This window comes from Aethalodelphis obliquidens, unplaced genomic scaffold (genome assembly GCF_003676395.1).
Source record: "Aethalodelphis obliquidens isolate GAN/ISIS:26980383/991018 unplaced genomic scaffold, ASM367639v1 scaffold125, whole genome shotgun sequence".
Classification (NCBI taxonomy): domain Eukaryota; kingdom Metazoa; phylum Chordata; class Mammalia; order Artiodactyla; family Delphinidae; genus Aethalodelphis; species Aethalodelphis obliquidens.
In genome coordinates, this window is record NW_020838069.1 from 931,957 (window position 1) to 943,986 (window position 12,030).

At 48.6% G+C, this 12,030-nt stretch overlaps 1 protein-coding gene across 3 annotated transcripts in view; it reads left to right on the top strand.

The window, feature by feature from the left end:
• The first annotated feature begins 816 nt into the window (after positions 1-816).
• The window catches only part of DAG1 (dystroglycan 1), a 65,411-nt gene continuing 54,197 nt past the window's right edge, over positions 817-12,030 (top strand). Inside the window, exon 1 of one of the 3 annotated variants that reach the window (XM_027098810.1) lies at positions 817-1,248. The gene's annotated coding sequence lies outside the window, so the exon portion shown is untranslated. The remainder of the gene's footprint in view (positions 1,249-12,030) is intronic. The other 2 variants (XM_027098809.1, XM_027098811.1) reach the window with 2 other exon arrangements.

Sequence of the window (12,030 nt, forward strand, 5' to 3'; positions counted from 1 at the left end):
AGCCCACCACGAGTCCCATGCCCATACCTGTCCAGTAACTGTCGGGGGTCTTTGAGATAGTGGGCGTAGGTAAGCCCTGGGGAGTGAGAGCATTTTTAGGACCCTCCCCTTGTAGGGAGACAGACCTCAGCTGTAACTCCCTGCCCTTTACTCCCCCAACTCCCTGAAAGAATGCGGGCCTCCAGTGAGTGACCAGCGCCAGCAGGTCAGAGCTATTTCTGGCGGCTGAGGAGGCACCGGATTCCGGGTGTTCAGGGCAGGAGGAGGGGACGAGGGTCAGGCCTGAGGCGCTTCCCGGACACCCCCGCCTGCTGGGGGCTAAGCCCCCGGAGAGGGGCAGGCTTCCTGCCCTTCCAGCCCTCGGCCCTCGCCTCAGTTTCCTCATCAGTATAAGAGTCCGGCAACGGGGCCATGGTCCTTCGCAATTTGGAGGACGCTTCCTGATTGTTTTCTTGTCTTAAAATTACCTGATTTGCGTTCGACAGAAATCAGGAGGGCGGAAGGCAGTCTATGGGTGGCCAGTTGTGGACGGGCCAGTTATCGGGCCTGACCACCCGGGTAGGTTGGATGCCTCTCAGGGGCCCACATGCCTGAGGTTGGGCGGGGCGCCCCTCCCCCACTCCCCGTCCTGAGCTCTCCGGGTAACCCGGACGGGCCGGGGCGTGTCGCGGGTACGGACCTGGCCCGCCGCGGGCGGGATTTCCAGGATGGGGCGTGTCTTTTCAGACGGGGGCGCGGCGGGCCAATAAGCAGAGGGGCGAGGGGGGCGGGGCCTGTGCGCGGGTGCGGCGCGCTGCGGGGCGGCCGACGCAGGCAGAAGCGGGCGTCGCGGGGACTGCCGGTCGGCGCCGCGCGGAGCTGGCAGCGGGATTGGCTGCGGCACTCGCGTGTCAGGGGGTTGCTAGGCTTCGGTCGCGCACCCCGCCCTCGCGCTCCCTCACCGCCCGGTACGTGCTCGCGCCGAGGCTGCGGTGCGGCGCTAGAGGTCCTCGGGCTCGGCGGCGACGGCGGCGGCAGGAGATTCGCGCCGAGTCCCCGGGGAGCGGGGCGGCGTCTCGCGGGCGGGAAGAGCGAGCACCTGCCGCGGCCCGCCCGTCGGCGCTCGGTGAGTGCGCCGCGCGTCCACTGCCGCCGAGCCTGGCAGCCCAGGCCCCCATTTCCGTCGCTGGCCCAGCCTTCCGAGGAACACCTGCTGCTGCTCTCGCTCTTTGGCCCGGGGCGGGGACACGGTCGCGGACGCCCTTGCGGGTGAGGGGGCGACGCGGCCCGCGTAGAACGGCCCCTTGCTCTCGGCTCCTCGGGCGAAGGCTGGGGGCGTCCGGCCCCGGGCTGCGCGTCGCGGCGGTGGGCCAGGCCTCAGCCCGGGCCGCGCTCCAGGGAACGCGCGGCGGTCGCGGGCGTGTGCGGCCTGCGGACTGTCTCCCGGGCTTCCTCAGAGGGTCGCGCGGCCCAATTTGGCCAGAGCTCGAGGATGGGGCATTGAGCCCCTCAGGAGGCGCCGCAGCCGCTATATCCTGAGCCGCTCAGAGCCTTGGGGTCACCCCTTCATACACATACACACTTGGGCTTCTTTGGTGTTTGGAAAACCATATTCGCCCGCGGGTATATCTGGAAAATGTCTCCAGAGAAAATGCTCTTTCGGTTTAGAATCCTTCTGCCGTAAATTCCGAGTTAATTTCATACGAAGTCAACTACTAATTTAAAATGCATATTTTAATTCTGTGACTTGAGAAGCTCTTAGATTTGTAAAGTTACTTCAGAATTAGTTTTAATGGTGATCATGAAGTTTTGCCTTGGTGAGAGCTACAGCCTGGGACAGCACGGTTATAGCCTAGAGTTCTAACTTAAGAGTCCGGCCTGCTGTTTCCCTAAATAAGCGAGTAGACGTGATTCCTGGCATGGAAGCTAAACTCTGCAGGGAGGGTGGTGTTTATAGGACCTAAGTCCAGATAAAGAGTTGGATGTGCTACCAGGTGTTTTGGAGTTTGGTGTAGATCGGATGTTGTAACTTTATCAGGTGGTTCTATGCTCAGCGTTCAGAGACATAATTTTGGGATGTCCTTTTTTAGAAAAAGAATTGAACATTGGAGGCATAGTTTGAATATGGAGAAGTTGAATTGAACTTTGTTTGCCTTGGAGTCAAGTAATAAGAGCTCCTGGCCTACATGCTTAAAGGAGGCTGAGGAGGCATTTCTTGGAGGAGTGAGATTTGAGGAGGGAGTTGGATGCATGGTATGAGCCTGTTTAAGGCCTGTGGGTTACTGTAAGAAAGGAGTAAGCATTACTATATAGGCAACAAACATCTGGTTGGAACATGAAGGCTTGTGTTGTTACGTGCCTCTGTTGAAAGAGGCAGAGAGCCAGTCTTTACTGCTCTGAAAAATTGATTTAGCAAAATACATTTCATTTATTTAACAAATATTTGGCTTCACTGCTTACCAAATTCTGTGGTAGGTCCAGGGGACCCAAGAGACTGGTTCTGCCCTTAAGGAACTCAGGTTCGTGGACAGTGGGGGATGGGGAACCTATGATTGATAGTGTCTGCCCACTAAGTGTGCTCAGATGGTGCTTGGGAGCCTGAGGAGAAAGGGAATTCCTGAGCTGAGGCTTGCAGGGCCAGCAGAAATTAGCTGGGGGACAGCAAGTTCTGGACACAGGGAACCACATGTATATGAGTGCCTAAAGTAGCACGTGTAAGTCCTCCAGCATGACAGGTGGGAGCCCCAGGCCTTTCTTGTTGTGCTTAGTAGTTCAGACTTCATACTCAAGGTGCAGGAGTCTGGGAATGCTTTTCCTCAGTTGAGTGGTATAGTCCAGACCCATGTTTAGAAAGATCTTGTTGGTGGCCACATAGGTCGTGGCAGGGAGGGGATGGGAAAAGGACCTCTGGCTCTGAGGTTGGCCCTTAGAGGAGAGAGGAGGGAGAAGGAGCCAGCTCAAAAGACTGGCTGAAAAGTTTGAGCAAAGGGAATACCAGGCTGTGATGGGGGAGGAGACTGCATTCAGGAATGTGTGGGCCAGAATATTTAGCATGACCAAAGCTTTAAACCACGTCTTCTGCAGGTTTGCTAGTGCCTCTTAAACATTGAATATGGTGGGATTTGGAGGGACCCTGGGGCCACTTAAACTGGGATTATTTAGAAAAGGAGAAGCATGGCATTTGTTTGTTAAAAACCTTTAACAACCTTATTTCTCACTTGAACTGGGGGCATTGCATTTCCTCTTGGGCAGGGCTGGTATATTAACCCCTGAGAGTAGATATGTGTTCATCCTTGTTGAGGCAGATGGGAGCATGTTTAGTCCTTTACCTCACAGTTGTTCCACCCTTCCCTGTGCTCTGGGCCAGTGACACGATGGATCTACATCAGCCACAGTCGAGGGCCTTCTGTGTTTCTGCTCTACATGCACCATTGCTAATGCTTATGAGAATCCTTTATAGTGGCTTAGCAAACTGAGTCATAGATGAAGGAATGTTCCCAAGGTCACACAACTGTCATGTGGCAGAATTAGGATTTGAACCCAGGCTGAACATTTGGCTGTACCCATCTGTGTTTCTGTTATATCAGACTAATAATGGTGGCCTCAGTTGGGTCCTTCTCTGGCAAAGACCAAGCCCAGGTGTCTGGTGGTGGGCAGAATGCCAGGACGATATGGGAAGGTGATCAGTGATCCCATGTGGAACTCCAGGAACATGTTGTGAGGGACCATTTTTCAGAAACCTAGGGTTTGTCAGAGCCTTCTTGAGGCCTGTGCTGGTTGCTCTGGGTACCATGCTGAAGTAAGCCAAGGAACTTGGGTCCTAGGCTGGAGAGGGCAGACTTTAGGGAAGAACTGCATTGGGCTAGACCTTCAAGAACGGTTAGTGGTTTGATTGGTGAAGGAGTGGTGACAACAAGGTCACAATTTTGTGGAAGAAGAAATGAGCAGAGGAAAGGGGTGGGAGGGAGAAGACTGGGCACTTTTTTTTTTGTATGTTCTGGAAGGTTGGGTTGCAGTCAGAATGCCACGTGGAGGAGTTTGGTGTTATGTAAGAATAGGAAACCTTGAAGATCTCGGAGCACAGCTGTGATGGGATCAGCTCTGTGTTTTAAGAAGTGAGCCCTCACTGTGAATGTTGAGGCTGGGCTGGCCCAGAGGCAGGTTGGTTACTGCTGTGGTCCAGTGGGGGAGACACTGGATCTGAACAAGAACAGTGGTCAGCAGAGGAGTGGAGAGAGATAAAGAAGGTTCAAGATGAGCCAGTTCAGCAGATGTTAGGGACCTGAATGGTTCTGGTACCAGCAGGGGTCTACCACTGAGTGGAAGAGGCAGGAGGTTGACAGTGAAAAGATGAGGATGTAAGGCTGCATCAGCCAAGCACTGGTGAGGACTTGAGAAACTCCAAATAAAGAGGGGCCCCTAGAGAATTCCCCAGTGGTCCAGTGGTTAGACTGCACTTTCATTGCGGAGGGCTGGGTTTAATCCCTGGTCGGGGAACTAAGATCCCACAAGTTGAGTGGTGAAGCCAAAAAAAAAAAAAGAGGGGCCCCCTAGACTGCAGGAATGGGAATGGGGGAAGGCTTGAGTCTTTGTGGCAGGCAGGTAAGATGGCAAGGAAGAAGTGAACTTATGAAAGAGAAAGCATGATTTGTTGACCCACTTGGTAGGTAGAGGAATAGTTTGAATTAAAATGTCTATAGTTTTGGATACTCAGAATCATGGTGGGTGTAATGTAGCTTTATTTTTTAATATTTATTTATTTATTTGGCTGCATTGAGTCTTAGTTGCGGCACGGGGTATCTTTGTTGCGGCATGTGGGATCTTTTCGTTGCGGTGCACGGGCTCTTCATTGCAGTGCTTGGGCTTCTCTCTAGTTGTGGCACATGGGCTCTAGAGCGTGGGCTTAGTTGTCCGCCCTGGAATCGAACCTGCATCCCTTGCATTGGTAGGCAGATTCTTAACCACTGGGCCACCAGGGAAGTCCCCCGTAATGTAGCTTTAGACTGGATTCAGTTAAAGAATGGCCACTAGCTCACAGATTTGACCTGTGCAAGGCAAACTGAAGGTGGCCCGTGATGGTGTTAAGTTAGAGCCCCTATACCTGTGCTTGCTTTTTTAAGTTGGGTTTTTTGGGGGATTTTTTGGTCATAGCCTTCTTGATAAGAGGCACATAACTAGCCTAGTGGAATTGCAAGTGTTGACAGATACATTTTGTGGATGGGCAAGAATAAGAGTGAAGTCTCATGAGTTTTTTTCTAGCCAGTATAGGAAGTCAGCAATGAGAAGTTTGATTCAATATTCCAGGTTCTGGGGCACATTGTTTAGATTTGAGTCACTACAGAGCATGACTGCTTGGAGGCTGGAGTCTTCCAGAGTATCAAAGGAGAAAGAAATGGTGGTGTGAACGTCGAAGGGGACTCAGATGGGGTGTAGAGTATTGAACCTTAAGGGAACTCAAAATGAGAATACAGGTAGTATGGTCTTCAGTGTGTCCTGTATATTGGTCAAGGATTTCTCCCTCCTTTTCTGGAATAAGTGTTCTCCCTCCTCCATGTTAAAGAGTGTTTCTGTGCCTTTGCCAGTGTTATTGTGCTGTTGCTTCTTTTTTTTTTTTAAGTTTTTTTTTTTTTTGATAAATTTATTTTATTTTTGGCTGCGTTGGGTCTTCGTTGCTGCACATGGGCTTTCTCTAGTTGTGGCGAGCAGGGGCTACTCTTCATTGCGGTGCGCACGCTTCTCGTTGCGGTGGCTTCTCTTGTTGCGGACTAGACCTAAAGGTTTCAGTAGTTGTAGCACGTGGGCTCAGTAGTTGTGGCTTGCGGGCTCAGTAGTTGTGGCTCATGGGCTGTAGAGCATAGGCTCAGTAGTTGTGGCACACGGGCTTAGTTGCTCCGTGGCATGTGGGATCTTCCTGAATGAGGGCTTGAACCCGTGTCCCCTACATTGGCGGGCGGATTCTTAACCACTGCGCCACCAGGGAAGCCCCTGTGCTGTTGCTTCTTAAGCCCCCATCTTTCTCTGCTTTTCCTGTGTTGACACTTCAGTTCTGGAGTAAGGTGATGGTGGTTTTGAATATACCACTGATTGATCTGGTCATTTCCTAGTAGGTCTTTGTGTGCGCATGCCTCTGGGTATTGATTTAAAGCAGTCTTCCTGTGAGTTGCATAACCTGCTTTGCCTTTTGACAGTCCCTCTTCACTCTGATCATTAGTCAGTAATACTGCTCAGATAGCAATTTCTATAAATAGGATTTTAGAGTAGTTTACAAAATTACACCAGCTAGAGTGCTTAATTTAGCCTTAATGAATAGGGTTTCCTATTTTCCTGTTTCTTAGGTTTGATAGCTAAGCATTTTCTTAGCCTTGCTCTGGGTCCAGGGTGGAAGGATGGATGGGATGCTCTGGTACAATATCATGAACAGAGCGTGTCTAAATTGGTGAAACTGTTGTGTGTTCTCTGTTGGAGTGAAGTAAATCTGAATGAAACTTTTGCAGTATGTTGACTTAATTTATATTTTAAAAATAGGATTCTAGTGGGAATATCAACTGAATATAAAAAATCAGTTTTTAAAAAAAATTTTGGGGCTTCCCTGGTGGCGCAGTGGTTGAGAGTCCTCCTGCCGATGGAGGGGACACGGGTTCGTGCCCCAGTCCGGGAAGATCCCACATGCCACGGAAAGGCTGGGCCCGTGAGCCACGGCTGCTGAGCCTGCGCGTCCGTAGCCTGTGCTCCACAACGGGAGAGGCCACAACAGTGAGAGGCCCGCGTACTGCAAAAAAAAAAAAAAAAAAGAAATTTTGGCGGTGCCAGGTCTTAGTTGCAGCATGCGGACTTCTTACTTGCGGCATGCGGGCTTCCTAGTTGCGGAATGTGGACTCTTGGTTGCGGCACGCATGCGGGATCTAGTTCCCTGACCAGGGATTGCACCCGGGCCCCCTGCATTGGGAGCACAGAGTCTTACCCACTGGACCACCAGAGAAGTGCCTAAAAAAATCACTTTTATGACAATGCCTTTATCCTATACATCATGGGGTGCATTTACTAGTGTTGAGGTTTTGCTTCTCAGTTATACCTTCTTGAGCTAATTGATTTTGAAAATACCACTGTCTAAATTTTAGACATTGGAATTAATTTTATATTTTTGAAGCTGTTTATAATTTTTGGTCCTGAATTGACTCTACAGAATACATTTCATTTTCATTATTACCCTTTGACAATAAAGGGTGACTGATTGGTGGCGTGGGCGGGAGACTGAGTGGCATTCCCCACTTCCTTTGGAGGTGGTCATTGTGGTGTATGTAATTCTATTTTGGTTGTGGGCTTTCACCAATATTGGTTCCTTCTTTTCCTGTAGGGCCTCTGTTCTCCAGGAAGATAAGGCTTTTTTTTTTTTTTTTTTTTTTTTGGCTGTGCTGCACAGCATGCAGGATCTTAGGTTCCCCAACCAGGGATCAAACCTGTGTGCCCTGCAGTGGAAGCACAGAGTCTAAACCACTGGACCGCCAGGGAAGTCCCCCCAAGATAAGGCTTTTATAGCACTAGAAGATGAGGTAAGTTACTCGAAAAGGGAGATTTCTGTGAAAGAAAGATGGTGGATAATCACGTACTTGGCAAAATGATCACGGAATTTTAAGACACTATAGTGGGGGAAAAGCTGTATTAAATAATAGATATATTTAAAATAAATGTGGAAGAAAAAAGTAGAAAGGAAGGGAAAAATCCCTTGTCCCCCAACTGTATTCTTTCTTTAAATAGGAAATGCTAACACATGGTTCAAACTCAAAAAGTTCAAAAGGATTGGACAGGGGAAAGAAATCTTTCTTCCACCCACCCCCTAAGTCCCTGCTTCCCCTCCCTAGGAGCAGCCGATATCCCCTGATTCCTGGGTGTCCTCCAGAGATGGCCCTTGGGCAACGCTTTTACTGAGTTTAGGTTAGAGTATAAATTTAATTTTTAATCTTGTTTTTGCCCTCCCAGCATTATAGCATGATCATTGTTCTATAAATATAACTTTTTTTTTTTTTTTTTTTTTGGTGGTACGCGGGCCTCTCACTGCTTTGGCCTCTCCCGTTGCAGAGCACAGGCTCCGGACGCGCAGGCTCAGCGGCCATGGCTCACAGGCCTAGCCGCTCCACGGCACGTGGGATCTTCCCCGACCGGGCACGAACCCGTGTCGCCTGCATCGGCAGGCAGACTCTCAACCACTGTGCCACAAGGGAAGCCCAATATAACATTTTTGATGGTTAACCTGTCCCCAGTTCTTACATGGTTGTTAATCTTACTTTGGTTATAATAGATAATGTTGCAGTTAACATCTTTGTGCATAAAGTTTTTTTAGAATCTTTTTATTACTGCAATATTAAATATAAAACTTTTGAAAAAAGTGCAGTGTGACTTACAGTTTTGGAGGAGCACATCTATAACATCAAGTAAGGCAGGTTTTTATTGATTTTCATTTTTAAGCACTGTGTACATTTTGCCCAGTTCCTTTTCTATGACTTGCATGGGTATGCAATTTTTATAGTCACGTAGAGGCCTAGACTCGATATTCTCTGCCATTGGGGGTATGTGTAGCCACAGATTCATTCTTCCTGAGGCAGTCACAGCCCTTGGACACCCTAAGTATAGGGGAGTGTGCCAGTTGAGGGGAGCTTAAGGATGAGTGAAACATTTGGAAGGATGTGTCATACTCAGGGAAAGAGAGGCCGGTGCCCAGCTTGGTCTGTTTTGGCATTTGCTCTTCATTTCTATGAATGTTAAGTTTTTATGTATGCAGTATGGGAATCGACAAACAAGAAGCACTGCTTACAAAGTTCTTTCTAATATGTATTGAAACAGATTCGTGGAATTGGTAGATGCTTGTTTTGGCAAATGTTATGGTTGTCTCTGTTTTACCTCTCACTGTACTGGGAACATTTACTCTAGGAATTCCAGGGGTTGATATGGGATTACTTAAGAAGATTCCCAAGGCTGTCTATGACAGAAGTGAACCAGCTCTGCCTTGGTTTTCATAAATGCCTCTTTTAATTAGCTTAGTTGTTCTCCAGGGCTGGGTTGATTCTCTAACCAGTTTTTGCCAAGAAAAATGATAAAGTTAATAATGGAATTGCAAATACTGGTTCCTTTTTATTTGGCTGTTAATCAGTACCCGGTATACCATCCATTTTCTGGGCCCTTATTATACTATGAAATGCTTTTATAAAACATGCATCTCTCGTCACTGTAAATGTCTTGTGTATACTCCTGCTTGGGCTGGTAGATTGTCTTTGCATCGGATCTGCCCTGACCTCAGGGAGCTTTGCTTACTGGATTTTTTTGGCTTTGCCGTGCGGCATGTGGGATCTTAGTTCCCTGACCAGGGATCGAACCCCTGCCCCCTGTATTGGAAGCATGGTGTCTTAACCACTGGACTGCCAGAGAAGTCTCTTGCTTACTGGATTTTTTAATGGTGGAGACCAGCCTGATGAGTAGCCCTTGAACAGGGGTGGATTCTGAGTCTTGTGGAAAACGAGGAAGTGTAGTGAACTTTGCTTTATCTGTTATGTTAAGCATACCTGAATAAGCGTCTTATATTTTTAGACTTTTGAGCAATATTGTGAAGATTGAATTGCCTGAGGAGAGAAATTTGGTAAGAGGAGACTAGAAGAGAAGCTCTTTAATAAAGATCTAAAAATAGAATTCACTAAAGTCACAAATAGATAACAGTAGGATTCCTGTCTCCTTTCCTTCTCTGGATTGTGCTACCAGCTGTTGCTTCTGCTTACCTGGAAGAGATCACAATATTTTGTCAGAAGGGTCAATAGTATAGACTTAAAAAAAATATATATATATATTTTTTGTTTATTTGGCTGCATTGGGTCTTCATTGTGGCATGTGGGGGTCTTTTGTTATGGTGAGCGGGCTTCTCTCTAGTTGTGGCACTCGGGCACCAGAGTGCACAGGCTTAGTTGTCCCACAGCACGTGGGATCTTAGTTCCCCGACCAGGGTTCGAACCGGGTCCCCTACATTAGAAAGCAGATTCTTTTTTCTTTCTTTCTTTTTTTTTGCGGTACGCGGGTCTCTCACTGTTGTGGCCTCTCCTGTTGCGGAGCACAGGCTCCGGATGTGCAGGCTCAGCAGCCATGGCTCACGGGCCCAGCCGCTCCGCGGCATGTGGGATCCTCCTGGACCGGGGCACGAACCTGCGTCCCCTGCATCGGCAGGCAGACTCTCAACCACTGCGCCACCAGGGAAGCCCAGAAGGCGGATTCTTAACCACCGGTCCACCAGGGAAGTCCCAATAGTATAGACTTAACATACTGTGTTTGCCAGTCTGAACATGTGCTTTTTCCAGTTTTAAAAGTAGTTTAAAAAGTGACTGGATTCCTTGGCACTGGGAAGAAATCTTTAGTAGGAAAAGTTGATTGTTCTGCTTGTAGTACCAGCCCTGGGCTGACGGGGGATGTGGGGTCCCTTGTCCCCTCAACGCCCTGAGTGGTGGTGGTGTTTTTTTTTTCCTTCTGGTTGGGCACTGCTGCCCAGAGAGAGGACTCCTGTGTAGGTCATCTAATCCGCATGACTTAATCAGTTGGCACCTCAGGACTCCCTTCTGCTTTTTTAGGAGGGGCCCTTTTTGATTTGTGCAGCTGGATAGAAAAATGGCTGCTCAGGCTTTCTTCTTATGCAGGCCTCTGATACCCTGGGCTGCCTGTGCCCTTTCCCTCCATGTGAGGGGGTGAAGGAATGTCCTGGCCTCCCCTCTGCCCTCCTGCCATGAGCTTCCAGGGAGAATGGGGCCCATTGTGGGCTGTGCACAGCCCTCCGCTTAAGTGTCAGGCCTGCCATGGCCTCTCTGTTGGTCTGCTCTGGTTACAGGGTGCTGAGGGGCCAGAAGCCCAGCAAGCAGTCATTTCCTCACATGCTGCCCTGCTGTTCAGGAGTGTTCTGAGGGATGGTGCTTGTGCTTTCTTTGCTCCTGGGGCTGCCCTCTAAGTTTGTCAGTCTTGGTAAACATTCTTGTGGACCCTTTTGCAGGCCTGAGCTCACTCTTACTGCAGATCTCAGGCCATATTTGGAGAGGCAGGCCTGCTGCTCCCAAGGGTGACTGAGTGCCAGGTCACAGGAGGCTGGGCAGTTCCTCCAGGCCACTGGGGAGGCCCAGTATTCTGAATCCACTGGGAGGCATAGGATTAATCTATTTGTGAATGAAATTGGACTTCAAACTCTTGTTTTTCAAATTTATTTTGGCCTTCAATTATATCTCAGTAAAGCCAAGGAAAAACTTATTTTGGCCTTAATCAACTGTAGAACTTGTTGAAGATGTGAAATGCCAGAATATGGCGTAGGGGAAGCCAGAGAGACTCAACTTTTTAAAAAACAGGTTTGTTCCGGATATGGGAGCTCACTCCTGATATCAGACTGCCTTACCCATCAGACAGTTCTTCTCCTGACCCCAGGCAAGTGTGTCCCTGGAAAAAAAATGTATGAGATATTTTTGGTTTTGATGAGTGAACAGATAGAGGTCACTGGCTGTTTGTCTTTCGGGGGTGTTGACTTCAGATAAGGAGCCAGAGTTGTGATCAGCTGTTGTTTAGCAGGTTCCATGAAGGGTAGGTGAGTGAGTTGGTGGTGGTGGTAGCGGGGATGGAGGAGGCCTAGTCAGACCTTTCTGGAATTGGCGAAGGGCTTTTCTACTTGAGGTCTATATTGATTGCATGGAAGGCTGCTGAGAAATTTGCTCCTCTAAAACTCAGGTAGGTTGACTTCGGAATGGTCCTGGAAATTGTTCCTGATCATAGTAAAAAAAATTCCATTCTTTCCATGATGCTTCAATATGTACAATTTCTTTGTCTTCTGTGGAAGTGTCTTGTGAAAGGAGCAGCTGGCACTGGCACTGCCCTGGATGTTTGCCTTCCTCCTACCTTTTTTCTTTCTTTTATTACAGGAAAAAAAAATTCTAGCCTATTTTAACCTGCTATCTGATCAGAGTGATACGTTTCCTTCTCTGTTTTAAGATGGGAGTGGCACTTGTTTTTATCAAATAAAGGAATAAAACATATTTGCCATGCTGA